The 12,216-nt window shown below is 44.2% G+C and overlaps 1 protein-coding gene across 3 annotated transcripts in view; it reads left to right on the top strand.

The window, feature by feature from the left end:
* Positions 1 to 12,216, top strand: part of RNF144B (ring finger protein 144B) — a 169,987-nt gene that overhangs the window by 86,811 nt on the left and 70,960 nt on the right. Inside the window, exon 1 of one of the 3 annotated variants that reach the window (XM_035710487.2) lies at positions 9,153 to 9,270. The exons of 1 other annotated variant lie outside the window; for it this stretch is intronic. The gene's annotated coding sequence lies outside the window, so the exon portion shown is untranslated. Of the gene's footprint in view, positions 1 to 9,152; positions 9,271 to 10,027; positions 10,178 to 12,216 lie in introns of those variants that run through there. One more of the 3 variants, XM_025443691.3, reaches the window with a different exon arrangement.

Below are 12,216 nucleotides of genomic sequence, written 5' to 3' on the forward strand. Positions count from 1 at the left end.
CTCTACATAAAAGAGTTAATCAAAGGGTTCAATAATTTCAAATGTATTAAATATGAAATGTGCCTTTGAAGAAAAGTGCAGGAATTTTTATTTAAAAAATAAGATTATATTGAAAATATAACATCTTTCATAAAAATAGCAACAACTGGGATCCCTGGGTGGCGCAGTGGTTTGGCGCCTGCCTTTGGCCCAGGGCGCGATCCTGGAGACCCGGGATCGAATCCCACGTCAGGCTCCCGGTGCATGGAGCCTGCTTCTCTCTCTGCCTGTGTCTCTGCCTCTCTCTCTCTGTGACTATCATAAATAAATAAAAATTAAAAAAAAAAATAGCAACAACTCAGTAACACAATAATTAAGTACTTGAATATGCACCAAGAATAATTCCCCTTGCCATATTTTTAATGTTAAGATAAACCAAAATAAAGTTTAAAAACAGTTTTAATGAATACAAGCATGTCGTTTTATTCATTTAGAGTTTTATTTCTGAAAACAGTTTTTGAATCAAACCATTCAGTCCAGTCCAGTTTGCAGACCAATGTATTTGTCTGCAAACCAACTATTTTGTGAATCCCCTATATATTTTAAAAGTTATTTGATTTTATTAGCATCTTTTTTCATTCTCAGAGTGTCCTCGTTTGGGCAATTTTATGGTCATTATGTCTTTAAGAGTCGGATGATTACTTTGTTATTTCAAATTTTCTAGGTCATAGAAAAAAGATAAGCACCTCCCCAATTCACTTTATGAAGCCAGCGTACCATTAATACCAGTATAAGATAATACAACAGGGTCAAGAAGGTATTATTCCAGGATATATATTTGGTTCAATATGAGAAAATCCAGCCACCGAATCCATTATGTAAAAAATTTAAAAGTAACATGATCATATTGGTAGTTGCTGAGAAAACATTTAGTATAGTTCAGTACCAAACCTAATAAAACTCCTACAGAGGAATAGAAGGAAACTATTTAGACATAAAGACTATTTGTGAAAAATCTAACAACAACTTTATTTTATATGGTGAAATACTAAAACCAGTTAAATAAGGATCTAGATTAGAATGTCTGACCAGCATTTTTATTTATCATTATGTGTAATGTTGTAGGAAATGCAATGAGATAACAAATTATATTGCTGATATATTTACTGGAATGGAAGAGATTAAAAAAAATTTTTCTGGTAGCTGAGATGACTGTATATACACCCCCGAATCAAGACTAAATTAGAAACAGAACAGCCACTCTAGTGGAATTAATAAACTATTTGGGGAGAAGGCTGGATGTGAGATAAATGTAGAAATTGAAAGTTTTTCTCTAAGCAGTGAATTCTGAGAAATGGAGGAATTGTTCCCTTAAATAATAAAACCATAAAATATACATAATATTTAAATTTCCCACAGTTCAAAACTAGAATAGCTACATGGGTTTTTAAAAATTGGATAAAATGATCATAAAGTTTTATATTGATAAATACCCTATTGAAGTTAAGTATGAAATATAGCAATATTATAGACCACTATAATCAAGATGGTGTTGGCTTAGCAATTGTCAAGTAGACCATTGGAACAGAGTAGATTTAGAAATATATCATTCAGGTCATTGGGAAACCTTTTTAATCAAGACTGGAAGCCCCAGATTAATATCCAAAATATATAAAGTACTCTTTAAGTCATCACCAAAAAAACAAGTTCCAATTAAAAAATGGGCAGAGGACCTGAATAGACATTTTTCCAAAGAAGCCATACAGATGACCAACAGTCCCATGGAAAGATTCTCAATGTCATTCACCATCAGGGAAATGCAAATCAAAATCACAATGATCTCATTCACACCACTCAGAAAAAGACAAGAAATAACAAGTGTTGGTGAGGATGTGGAGAAAAGGGAACCCTTGTCCACTGTTGATGGGGTTGTGAATTGGTGCAGCCACTGTGGAAAATAATATGGAGGTTCCTTAAAAAATTAAAAATAGAAATACCATACAGTCCAGTAAACCCACTTCTGGGTATTTATCTGAAGAAAATAAAAACGTTAACTTGAAAAGATGTGCACCCCTAGCATTATTTACAATAGCCAATATATGGAAGTAACCTGAGTGTCCATTAGTAGATGAGTGGGTAAGGAAGAGGTGGTATATACACAATGGAATGGTACTCAGCCATAATAAAGAACAAGATCTTGCCATTTGCAGCAACAACATGGATGGATCTAGAGAGCATAATGTTAAGGGAAAGAAGTCAGAGAAAGACAAATACCATATGATTTCACTTATATGTAAAATCTAAAAAACAACTAATGAACAAACAACTGCAGAATCTTTTTTTTTTTAAGATTTTATTTATTTATTCATGAGAGACACACAGAGAGAGGCAGAGACATAGGCAGAGGGAGGAGCAGGCTCCCTATGAGATCCTGATGTGGGGCTTGAGATCACAACCTGAGCCAAAAGACGCTCAACTGCTGAGCCACCCAGGCGCCCTAAAGCCCCAGATTGTTAAATATAGAGAACAAATTGGTGGTTTCCAGAGCAGGGTCAGTTGGGTGAGGGTGAACAAAGTAGATAAAGGGGATTAAGAACTACAAACTTCCAGTTATAAAGTCAGTAAGTCACAGGGATGAACAGTACAGCATAGGGAACCTAGTCAATGATACTGCAATAACATTGTGCGGGGGCTGAGGGTAACTGCATTTACTGTGGTGGGCATAATGGAATTGTCAAGTCACTATGTTGTACACCTGAAAGTAAGATATGTCACCTGTACTTTAATTAATTTAAAAAAGACTGGAATCCCCAGAAGCTAGATAAGAAAAGGGAGGCATATCTGAATATATACCATCAAAAACCATTTTGTCCAAGTAGTAACAAAATAAATCAAGGCATCAGCTTCATTTGGAAGAAACGTTTGTAAAACATATTTCAGGCAATGTGTAATATAAAAGACCTCTTACAAACAGGAAAAATATAAATGATTCTAAAACAAAATGGACAAAGAATATGAATAGGTAATTCACAGATGTGAGATAAATGATGTGTGTGTGCACATGTGTGCACATGTGGTGTGCTTAAGTGAGCAGAGAGAAAAATGCTTACAAGACACCATAGGCTGTTATCTTTAGCATGTGGTCAGTGAGGGGCTGATGAGAGTAGGAAGTGAAAAACATGCTGTGACACACTTCTGACCACTGAGGAAGATAGACAACAAGAATACTTTGAATAATTTGAGCGCTCCCTAGGTGCCATAGTTGAGGAAGAAAGAGAAAGCTGAGTTAGAAGTGGAAAGAATAGAGAGGACTCCGGGCAGTAAATTATTTTTTCACTCCTGGCCTTATGAGATGTTGATTACTTGTAACTAGTGGCACAGTGACTTCCTCGAGATAGGTATAGTTGAGTGGGTCAGGCATAATATGAGTTTAAAAATTATTGGGAGGTCCTTGGAAAAGGCATTTTGCAAAGACATGTCACATGACTGCAATCCTTGCTTATTTAAGCTGATCTTCATATGCTTCCTAATCTATGATTGCTCTCCAGAGGCCGAGGGGAATGAGAAGGATCTACTTAAGGAACGAACAATGATTTGTAAGAAAGATCTTTCAGATTCCATTCTTTTTTTTTTTTTTTTAAGATTTTATTTATTAATGAGAGAGAGAGAGAGAGAGAGGCAGAGACACAGGCAGAGGGAGAAGCAGGCTCCATGCAAGGAGCCCGATGTGGGACTCGATCCTGGGTCTCCAGGATCACGTCCTGGGCGGAAGACAGGCACTAAACTGCTGGGCCACCCGGGGATCCCCCAGATTCCATTCTGTTGACAATGCAGACATTGTTGCACGGAGTCTCTGGTTTTTGCTAAAGTTGTTAATAAAAGAAAAGTCCTTGAGCTGCTCTTCCTGAGGACCACACTGTGGCATGGTGCTGAGGAAGGTCTGGACGACTTCAGGTGTAAGGTGGTAGATGTGGAAAGGAAATAAGCTTCCCACGAGTAGGGGAGATTTTTTTCTCTTGGAGGATACAGAAGATCCCTCCCTCTCAAGGTACCTGCATTTCTCAATCCAGCATTCATCTAGCTGTGGCTTCCACGCCCTTAGTTTGGTTTCTTTGATCTGTTGCAGACAATAATATTTGTTAGTTCTATCTGGCTTCTGGTTTCACTGGGGACTTTATGATTCATTATTTTGTAGGAAGAGAAGAGGGGGCAACCAATTGCTACAGTATCTGGGATGATGACTTATGGGAACGTTGTTTAGGGATTTTTTTTCATTGTCTGATACGTAGGAATTTGGAGATGTTAAGTGGAGAATCTTTTTTTTTTTTTTGGTTAAAGACTTATTTGACAGCATGGGGGAGGGGAGAGGGACAAGCAAGCTCCCTGCTGAGCAGGGAGGAGGACATGGGGCTCTATTCCAGGACCCTGAGATCATGACCTGAGCCAAAGTCAGTTGCTTAACAGACTGAACCACCCAGGTGCCCCTCTCGTGGAGAATCTTAAGTCAGGGCTGATGCAGTCATTTTTTCTGTAGTTCGGTGATGAACAATAATTCTGAATCCCATTTTCTTATTGGCCTATAACCCTAGCTGGCTAGTGGTGTTATATAAGGAATGTTCAGAGTCTTGAACAACTGAATCCTTTGGAGTCTTTTTCTTTTGTAAGCTCTCCATCTGGAGTCACGATGGGTTCTTGTGTGGCATCATGGCAATGACGGCCTGAGAGGATTCTGGTCAAGTTTTTCTTGTTGGGGCTCAGCAGGTTTTGACTTGCTCTGTGAGATGTTCAGATGCTCTTGTATGGTTGAAATAGAACCAAATGACATACTTCCAGCTTTTTGAAAACCTTGTTATCAAGTCTCAGGTAACTGGATGACTGTCAAGTCATCCTGAACATATCCCTTGAATAGTTTCTATCACATTATTTTTGTGATGTTCTTAAGTCTTATTTTGTATTGTGTCTGACTCTTTTTTAAAAAAGATTTATTTATTTAATTATTTATTATTTAATTATTCATTCATTCATTCATTATTCATTCATTCATTCATGAGAGACAGAGAGAGAGAGGCAGGCTCCCTACCGGGAGCCCAATGCGGGATTGGATTCCAGACCCAGGGATCATGACCTGAGCCTAAGGCAGATGCTCAACCACTGAGCCACCCAGGTGCCCTATATTGTGTCTTACTCCTAGTTTTATGCTTAATACGCTCAATAAATGTTGACTGAATGTATAAATGAGCACCATTAGATGCACCAGAAAAATGCAAATGGAGTTATAGCTGTTTGGAAAGCAGAAATGACCAAATTGGCATTGGCAGAGCTGGTGACCTTTGCCTTACATCTTTTCCTGTGGACAGAATTGCACTTTATTGCAGAAGCTGGTTTCCCAATACTTGTGTTCTTTTGTCTGGTTTTTGAAACTGAGCAAATCTTTTTCTTTAATTTAGGTTTTAGTGCGGGATGTAATTAAGATGTCACATCTAAGGTATGTGTTACTAATTTACCGACTCAGGTATATTAGAGGAGTAATTTCAACTGCATAAGAATGCATCTTGATTTTTCTTTATATTAAAGAGAGCAATGTTGACGAGAAGAAACTCCACTTGATTCACTTCTTATGTAGGACCTCAGTGCATTTTATAACACACACCTATTAGATACTACATGTAATAGGTATATATTATGTAGCATCTTATACATATTGAGAAAGCTAGTAATTCTATTCTATATTTGTTTTTAGCCTCCTTACGTAGGGAAAACTCTGAGCAAGCTTTGGATTTACTCTGGGTTTGCTTTTTTATGATTTTTGGTATATCGCAAGTTAATGGAATTCCTGTTACAGTTTGGATTACTTACTGTTAATGTGAAGATTTTGTTTGCCTTTTCTTTAGGAAGGTCTGTAATTCAGATTGGGAGATGACTCTCTATGATGAATATCCACATGACTGCAGTCTCAGGTGGACAGTTTGTAATATCATGTCTGTTATTGCTCAGACAAAATACTGTTCTAGATGATAGTGGCTGGATTTTACTTCTCAGTCTGAGATATCAAATGTTACATTCAATTTGGCAGCCTAAAAGAAGCAGTTCCTCCTTAGGCATATTTTGGGGGCTTCTCTTTCACCTACCCTTTAAATACTGGGGTTCCTTTGCGTTCTCTTTGCTTGCTGCCTTCCTCCCTCCCTCCCTTCCTTTCTTCCTTTCTTTTTCTCTAAGTAGGCTCCATGCCCAGCGTGGAGTCCAACCCAGGGCTTGAACTCACCACCCCAAGATCAAGACCCGTGCTGAGATCAAGACTCAGATGCTTAACTGACTGAGTCACTCAGGTGTCCCTGGATTCTTTTTTCCGATTCCTTTCTTTTCGCTTCTCATTTCCTTTACTTAGATGAATAACATTGACCGAATTCTTACTGCATCTCAGGACAGGGCCGTGCTGTACAGCTGAGCAGGTTGTGTGCTGCACAATTTCAGGAGGTGACGTTCACTGGCCCACCGTAAAGACTTGTGTAGTGTCATTAGGCACTGTGCTTGATACTTTACAAATCCCTTGTTGACCCTCACAACAGCCTATGCGATGAATATCATCATTCCTATTTCATAGATGAGAAAACTGAGTTTTGGGTATGTTAAAACTTGTTCAAGCTTACACAGTAATGAGTGGGCAGTAAAGTTTGTATGGGTCCAAAGCCTTTGCTTCTCTCTACAGTGTGCTACCTTTTGTGGGTGATCTCAGCTCTTGGTGAGCTCATCTGTGACCACTACTTCAAGGTTGCTGATTACTAAAAGACTCTCCACCTTCTGTTGATGGCCTATGAGACAAGTCTTCCAGTATGTCCCAGAGGCACCTCAGATTCTGAAGGATTCAGATGGAATCATCATTTTCTGTATGACTGCTCCTCCTCTGTTTGCACTCTCATTTCTTGGCACCAGCAGCCTGGGCTCTTCTCTCGCCCAGCCTCCACATCAAATTGGATACCAGGTCCCTCCTCTCACTTCTGTTTCTCAAACATCTCTCCACTCATCCCCTTCCTTTCTAGGCCAATGGTCACTATATTGGCTCAGGCCCTCATTCTTTGATTCTGAATGCATGTGCTCTGACTTAGGACAAGGACTACCTAGGTGCTTACAGGGGCTGTTGCAGCTGGCTCACCTCTCTCCACCTTCCCCACGTGGCTGCTTGAAGACTCAGCTTTGAATCACTTTCTCAGGGAAGCCTTTCTTGATTGTTTTCACCAACCCCTTTCCACAGCTCTTCTGTGTACTCCCAGAGAGCATCATGTTTATCATTTCACTCACCATAGTACCCTACTCCTTGATTTTCTTGTCTGACTCCTTCCCTGGACTGAGAGCTCTTTCAGGACAGGAACCAGATCCAATTTATCTTTGTCTTTCTAGCATCTAACAGCTTGTCTGGGAAGAGATCAATAAATGATTGAGGGGCACCTGCGTGGCTCAGTTGGTTAAGCGTCTGCCTTCGGCTCAGGTCGTGATTCCCGGGGTCCTGGGATTGAGCCCCTCATTCCTAGTTATTTTATTCCAGATCTGAAAGAGTTGTTCTATGTGTTTAGTTAATCCTGTTAAAATGTTAATGTACTTTTTATTAACTTACATAGTGAAAATAATCCATGCTGATGTTATTTAGTTACCCAGTTTTCCCCCCTTTCTGCCATTTGCAACAGCAGGCGGCATGATCATTGCTTAACATATGTTTTCAGGGGAGCAGCTTCTTCCCTTATCCTGTTGACAAAAGATTATAACTTAATTGCATGATAATTTAGAAAGTGGATTCTGTGTTGAACTTTGGTCTACAGTGCCAAAGTTTTGCATTGAACTAATGAATAAACTAACCTTTTAGAAGGGGCTTTGTTTATCTTTCCTAATGCCTCTCCATCGACAGTGGCCACTACAGTAAGAAAATACCTTGAGGTTGATTATCTTATTTATTTTTATTTGTTTTTTAAAAGAGTTTATTTGAGAGAGAGAATGAGTAGGGGAAGAGGCAGAAGGAAAAGCAGATTCCTCACTGAGCAGGGAGCCCGAAGTGGGGCTTGATCCCAGGATCCCAGGATTGTGTCCTGAGCTGAAGGCAGATGCTTAACTGAGCCCCCCAGGCACCTGAAAGTTGATTATCTTAGCGCCTAACTACCGCTAAATTTGGAGCTAGACCATCCGTGGGGTGGTCATTAACGTGTACCTTTTCACCTAATACAATTCAGGTCTCATTCCAGTTCTGCCCCTCTCTGGTTCCGGCCAACCACTTCAAACTCCCTGGCCATCAGGTTCCTTGTCTTCAAAATTAGGCATTTCGACTAAACTTGCCAGAACAACTTTTCAGCCTCAAATGTCCTCTGATAGATACTATTACTTTGGGTCCCTCCCTACTGTGTGCTCTCTGTCTTATTTTCCTTGCCTTCCTTCTCTTCCTCCCCCAGTAATGGACTGGTCTGGGCCTGTCCTACCATCATGTAGGTACGCTGTTTTCTTCAAGCGCATGGCTTTGACCTGTAGGTTTTCTTGAACAGGGAGGGCTGAGAAGCAGTTTCCTTATGTTGTCTGGAGTGGTACCCACTGCCCCTGCTTCACTGGCACGCTCAGATCTCTTCCACAACAGACAGGTGGGCCCGTTCCTTTTAGGAAGCACACTCCTGGCTGCCTTTGCAAAAGTAGAGTGAGGTTGCCCAGCAGGTACAGAAAGATTCCTGTATCACAGCAGGGACATTTCTAAATTGCAAGGGTTCAACAGATTAGGGACTGTGACTGTGACATGGGGAGGGGAGGAGGGGTGGTGGCAGGTGTGAGGAGTGAGTAGGTATATCATGTTTTAAACACACAAGTTAAGTGTCAGAGATTTTGTGGTGAGGAGGGCACATCATAGCATACCCTACAGCTTCTGGATTGTTGTGTTACCTTCTCTTCAACCAGATCCAACCTGCCTGCCAGGTCACAGTGGGTTCCCACATCCAATCTGTTGCTAAAGCACTTCAAGCAAAATCACTGTGTCATCAAGGTGTACCTTTATTTTAGGAGGTAAGCGAAGACCGTCCTGCTCTGAATTGCCTGTGTTCTCATTTAATCAGGAGACGCAAAAGGACAAATCAGGGACAGGGTGTTTCCGATGAGATGTGTGGCTGGGAAATGTTTCTATAAAAACAATTGTGCTGCCAGGGTGGGAAGGCAGGTTGGGGATCCCAAGTAAAAGAGAGATTTTCGAAGAGCCGGGAAGGAGGGAGAGAGGGAAGGAGTCCTAGCGGGAACAAGGGCGGATGAGCCACAAGCTTGCAAGGCCAAGAGGTGAAATGTCCTGCCTGGTCTGGGTGGGGTGAAGGGCATTGAAGGGTTGCCAGCCAGGCACCCTGCCCCGGATTTCTGCAGCGGTAGTCCCAGGAGGGGGTGGGGGTAGAGAGAGAGACCAAGAAGGAGGAGGGGGGAGGAGGAGAGAGAGGAGGGGGAGCAGGAGAAGGAGAGAGAGAGGAGAGAGGAAGTGGGGAGAGGACAGGAGAGGGAGAAAGAAGGAGAGGGAGAGAGGAGGAGAAGCAGGAGAGGTAGGGGGAGAGGGAGAGAGCGGGGAGAAGGAGAGAGGGAGAGAGAGGAGGAGAGGGAGAAAGAAGGAGAGGGAGGGGAGAGAGGAGAGGGAGAGAGAGAGGAGGAGAGGAGGAGAGGAGGAGAGAGGAGAGGAGGGGGAGAGAGGAGGAGGGGGAGGGGAGGGGAGGGCGAGGGGCCGCGAGCGGTTGCAGCGAGCGCAGGGGTCCAGCCTGCGGGCGGGGCGGGGCGGGGCGGGGCGGGGCGGGGGTCAAGGGCCCCTCACCTGCTCTCCAAGTGCGACCCAGATGCGAAGTAGGAAGTGCCGCGCCTGCGCTTCCTGTATAAGTAAGCGCGCGGCTCGCAGCGCTCCTGCTGCTCCGGGCTGGCGAGCTGCGCCCCACGCTCCGGGCGCTCGGGCCGGCGGGCGGCGGGCGGCGGGCGGCCCCGCTCCTCCTCCGGCGCGGCTCCCGCCCCTCCTCCCCTCCCCTCCCCTCCCCTCCCCGCCCCCTCCCCTCCTCCCCGCCCGCCCGGCCGCAGCCCTGCGGAGCGCCGAGCGCCGAGCCCGGGGCGCGGAGCCGGCCGGGCCTCCCCGGGGCGCGCAGCCTGGAGGCGGGGCGCGCGGGGGTCGCTGCCCGGCAGCCCGGCGGCGCCCGGAGGACCGCGGCTCCCCTGCCAGGTAGGTTCGGCGTGGCGGGGCCGGCGGGGTGCTGGCCTGGGAAAAGGGGGGAAAAGGAAAAAGGACACGAGTCTCGGACTCCCTGGTTCGGAGCTTCCCTTCCTGGCTGCGGCGCCCCGGCCGCGCCGCACCGCGCTCGTTCCGCGCCTCCAACACCTGTTAACTTTCACCAGCGGGCGCCCCTGGAAAGGTAAAGAGAAGGTGATTATCGATCGGACGGCCTCCGCGGGATGTACCGATGGGCGAGGTCGACGTGAGCTCAGCCCCCCCCCCCCCCGCCTTTCTCGGGGAGACCAGACCCCCAGTCGGCACCACCGCAGACGCTCGCCGCCCGGTGTCGGGAGTGCGCGGCCCTGGGGCCGGGGCGTCGACCTGCATCGCGGGAGGACGAGGGGGTCTTGCTGATCCTGATGATTTTGTCAGGGAATTGCTGATAAGGCAGAGCGGGACTCGGATCCTCTGTTGCTGGTCTCAAGTTTTAAGTTAAAATGAAAGCGATCCCCTTGTCCGCAGAGACAGGGTCCCTTGAGCTGAGGTCTCTGCAAGCACCTTTTGCTCTGGTTTAGGAGTTTCGGGAATTCCGCTGTGCGTCTGCCCCGGATGCCTGCCTCTACTTCCCACGCTCAGACTTCTCAGGAATGAATTCTCCTGTTCTGGAGAAATGCCCTCGTTCTTGCTTCCACTATCGTGTGCCACTGTATTTCTTGCTGCTGCACCGATCTTGACTAAGCGTTAGCTGGGGGGTCCCTGTAGGTCCCTGTAGGTCCCTGTAGGACCCTGTAGGAGGACTGTGCTCTTGTAATGCGGCGTTTCTGGATGTTAATTTGAACACTGCAAGGTCTGATTAAAGAACAATGTATCTTAGCATTTCGGAAGCAGCAGATTGGGGGTGGGGGGAGAGGAGGGGGGGGTCTAGGCCCAGAAACAAAATAAATGAACTTTGAGATGACTCAGTTTTCAGGGTGTGGGTAAGAGGCAAAAAGGAATCCAGCCAGTCTTACTGAAGGATCTGGCTGCTGCAGTTTGCGCTGAGATGGTCCCTGGTCCCTTTCACATCCCATTGCTCTGTGGATCCCTCCTTCTCCTGACTCTGTCCTCCCTTCCCTTATGAACAGAACTTAATTCTGTTCCTAAGTAGCAGCCCCTCAAGTATTTCTGAAACCATCTTGAAGAGGAGGTGGAGGGGGCGAGAAAGATCTATGTAGCCGACCCTTGAGCCACATTGAGAGAATTGTATTCAGTCCAAGGCCGCGTTTTCACACACCTCCAGTTTTACCTGTGCGCACCTGTGACTCACCTCTTTTTCTTTGTGGAGGGCACACACTTGGAAAAATAGGAAAGAGAAAAAACTCTTCTGTTTCTCAAGTTTTCTCTGACAAATTGAAACTTCTTGATGAGTAAACAAATACAAGGTAAACGTGTATAGAGAATGTAAGAATAAAAAGGATGTCAAGTAGCAGAATTAGGCAGCTTGACATTTTATTTAAAACAGAAGAAAACATAACCAACCCCCCCCCCCCCAAACCCTGAAGCAATCACCCTAGATAACTTTATCCTGCACTACTGTGCTGGAAGTGAGGTGTGAGTGTGGTCAAGCACTGTCCATTTACCCAGAGTTTTACAAATATTTACAGTCATCTATGCCAAATATCTTTGCACTGAGCCCCAGAGAACATTCTCAGCATTCAAAAGCTCCATTCTCATGAATGGCTTCAGTTCATTGGCAATTTAAAGGCATCCAGGCTTTCAAACTAGGTCAGTTTAAGACATGTCTTTTTTTTTTTTTTTCCAAATAATTAAGTTTTTGGGTCTCCCAGATTATGAACTAGGTTTTCTGACGCAAGCTTGACAGCAGAGTGAAAAGTTATGCTCTATCTACAAAGAAAAAAAAAAAAAGCTTATTTTATCTATGTAATAACCATTTAGCTTCCCCAAAACTACCTTTCTTTTCAACAATAGTACTTTTAATTTGATAAAGTATATTTATATTTTTTGTTTTTGAGAAGCAGCTTTAATATTTTGGGTGTTCAGAAACATTT

Source organism: Canis lupus, chromosome 35 (assembly GCF_003254725.2).
Source record: "Canis lupus dingo isolate Sandy chromosome 35, ASM325472v2, whole genome shotgun sequence".
Lineage (NCBI taxonomy): Eukaryota > Metazoa > Chordata > Mammalia > Carnivora > Canidae > Canis > Canis lupus.